Source organism: Myotis davidii, unplaced genomic scaffold, assembly GCF_000327345.1.
Source record: "Myotis davidii unplaced genomic scaffold, ASM32734v1 scaffold673, whole genome shotgun sequence".
NCBI lineage: Eukaryota > Metazoa > Chordata > Mammalia > Chiroptera > Vespertilionidae > Myotis > Myotis davidii.
The window spans coordinates 1,386,597-1,390,354 of record NW_006286677.1 but is presented as its reverse complement, the minus strand read 5'-3'; positions in this window follow the sequence as shown (position 1 = coordinate 1,390,354).

Here is a 3,758-nt window from a genome sequence, read left to right as displayed (position 1 = left end):
GACTATAGTCTGCACAGTGAGAAAATCTGAAGTCATTTTCAAGTCCACCATTTCTTACTTCTTTTCAGTCGGGTCAAGTTTCTAAGCTTTCTAAATTTCCATTTTCCGGCTAATGAAAAGAAAATAGGATTCCACCGAATCTTCTATCTACCTTCTCCAGGACTTCTGTGAGGATCAAATGAGATGAGGCATAGGAAACGCTTCATAGGCACTTGGTTACAGTGTAAAGTGTTTTCACCTGGCTAAAGTGTTCCTGGGCTGAAGAAACTGCAAGGAGGCTAGTCGTTGCTACTTGACATCATTACTCAGACGGACGGAAGGACACTTAGCATATTAGCCTTTTATAAATATAGAATTAGTTCACCAGTCGTGTCCCTTGGCCTGGCCTGTAGGATTGGGCCAAAACCAGTTCTCCAACATCCACTGAGGGGTTCCGGATTTTAAGAGGGTGCCGGTCAGACCGAGGGTCCCCACTGGTGCATGATTGGGGCCGGGGAGGGATGTGGAAGGGCTCCAGTGCATGCCTGGCCTGTCTTGCTCAGTCTCGATCGGTTCGACCCCAGGAGCAAGCTAACCTACTGGTCGACTGGTGGTCAGTGCACGTCATAGCTACTGGTCAACCAGTTGACTTTCTGCCCCCTGGTGGTCAGTGCACATCATAGTGAGCGGTTGAGTGGCCTTAACAAATCATTAGTGTATTACGCTTTGATTGGTTGACTGGACGACCAGACACTTAGCATGTTAGGCTTTTATTTATATAGGATTATATAGGACGATGTTAGGCTTTTATTATATAGGATTATATAGGACGAGAGACCTGAAATTCGTGCATGGGTAGGGTCCCTAGGCCTGGCCGGCAATCACGGCCAATCGGGGCCTTCTGGCTGCCTGCCGTGGCCTTCCTTCCCCCGGCTGCCAGCAGCCAGCTGGGGCCTTCCTTCCTTCATTCTGCTGCGCCCCCTGGTGGTCAGTACATGTCATAGTGAACGGTCGAATTCCTGGTCTGTCAATCTCCCAAGGGGACAGTTTGCATATTAGCCTTTTATTATATAGAATAGCAGGCTGATTTTTAGGTTGATAATTTTGAATGGCCTGAGAATGATGTTATAAATATACAAATGGCCTTTGGCAGAAAAAAGATTACCCACCCTGAGCATAGAATGCATTTTCTCTCTCACTCTTTGTTTTGTTAATATTTGTCTCTTCCTCCTTTTGGGCTTCTTTCACGTAGAATATCCTATTTCTTTAATTGCTTCTTGTCCTGTTGACACTTTAATTGTCAATACAGTGTTTTGTCTGTTTTTGATTGGGGCAGTTTGGGAAAGAACACTCAATTTTATAATTTGATGGACTTAAAATTTATTAAAGCCCTACTTATTATTTTGTAATTCTAGATTTTATTTGAAAAGTGATTCAGTTTTTCTATCCAAATTTCAGTTGTTTTTTTAATACATACAGTGGAAATAATGGTGATCTCTCTTGGGTTCTTGTGAGGTTTAAATAAGATAATCATTACTATGTAATTGGCATCGTGTAAGCATTTAATATATGTTAGGTTTATCATTATTTTTACTCTATTAACCCAAGTAAATGATGCTTAAAATTTTTATTGAAAACATTGCTAATTTAGAAAGATTCCACTGTCTATTTGGATTCTTTGTATTTCTTTAATTATGGAAGAGTAGAAGAATGAGAAGAAAGAGTTCATTTAATAGTTATAGCATTATAGAATTTTGAAATTTGAAGGAACTTGAGAACCTCTAGTTAATTTCTCATTTTCTGAAGTGAGAAAACAGACCTTGAAAGATTGTGATTTAGTCAGTTAGCTGAAGACTAGCATATCTGTATGTATGTTCATTGTTTATTCCTATATTCCTTCTTTCTGTTTACTCATTTAGGACCTGTGCATTGATCCAAAAATCATTTATTGAACATCTGTTTGCAGAGCAGCTTTTAACTGAAATAAAAGTCATATTTTTCTCCCTCTGGGCAATATGGTTGGCAGTGTGTTAGAATTTTAAACTCTAAATTAAAAAAACTATTTAAACTTTATTTTTTATTAGGAAAAATATTTCATTAAAATGTTCTTAGTTGGGTTATATTTAGTGTTTAAGTTATCTAGAAGAAGCTTTTTGAAGGGATATATCTGTTTCATGAGATGGGGCAGTACATAAATAGGAATGATTAAATAACCATATCAATGGAATGTTAGGTTTATACTTTGCTTGAAGGAGAATGGTATCTGCATATTTTGTCATTATGTGGAAGCAAAATGCCACCTGTATGATGGAATAGACCAGGAACAGAGAATGATCAGCTGGAGGAGTAGGAACTATAGGTCATATTTTAGTCATCTTATATTGGGAAAAAAGAAGATAAATTGGGTGGAACAAGATGATGGAGATGTAACCAACTTGATTTGCTGCTTTAGTAGAGACTGTCTGTCTAACTAGGTTTTCTGGTTAAACTTGATATTGTTGACAAATTGCTAATCTAACAGCTGCTTATTAACTATTTCCAATGGAGAAGATTAAGAATGATCCACAAGTCAGGTCAGTTTCATTGGATGAAGAATCTGACTTTGAAAATAATGAATTAAATATTTTTGATGTACTGTAGTATAGGCTTTACTGTATGCAATTTTAGCATTTTTTATTTCTTTGCTTTTGTAGGTAGAAAGTAAAAATATAAATGAGATATTATGATATTGTTAAATGCCTATTTTGTCTATCTTTGGAATTCATTTTGGTTTCCAATTGGTTATAAATTGATATCAGATAAAGATTCGGAATATAGAGTCTGCTTTATGACTAATTTTTTAAACCATGACAGTGGGGTGTGTGAATGAGAGTAATTATGTTGTTTTACAGGAAGCACCTAATTCTTATTCACAATTTCAATATGACCTTTAATAATGTAAGGTCATAGCTAATGAAGCAATAAAACTGGCACTTTCTATTTAATTGTAAAAGCACTTTGTCTACTAATACTTGTTAATATTGCTTGAATATTGACTTGTATTTGTCTTTCTCAGAATGTTTCCTGATTCTTAATTGGAATAGCATTCTCTCATACGTGTGTGTGTAAGTACGTGTGTGTGTGTGTGTGTGTGTGTGTGTGTGTGTAAAATTTTATGTTTCTGCAGAGGAGATTATGTGAAATGTCTTACTGAATTATAAGCACCTCCCCCTCCTCTCTTCCCATTCACCTACTCTGCCTTGAGAACACTGGAAGCCAACCTTATACTGCCAAAGAAGGAGATTGGAGGATTCCTTTCTGTCAAAAGTGATCAGACAAAAGTTATCCTCAAAATAGCCAGGTTCCTGCCCAATTATTTTAGAATGAAGTACCCTGGTCTGCTCACTCACACAGATCTTTCAGTGTCATACTATTAGGTATAATTGTAAATCCAAGGATTCTCTCATTTTAATGATTTTTAAAAAAATATATTTTTATTGATTTCCGAGAGGAAGGGAGAGAGAGACAGAAACATCAATGATGAGAAAATCACTGATTGGCCTCTCCTGCACATCCCCTACTGGGGATTGAGCCTGCAACTCCCGTATGTGCCCTGACCTGACTGGGAATCAAACTGTGACCTCCTGATTCATAGGTTGATGCTCAACCACTGAGCCACACCAGCCGGTGATGCTCTCTCATTTGAGGGAAATGTCAGCATGAAAGGTAGAGACCAAAGCAAATAGCAAAAAAGAACTCAGGTTACAGAGACAGTGCAGAGATCAGAAGAAAACAACAAT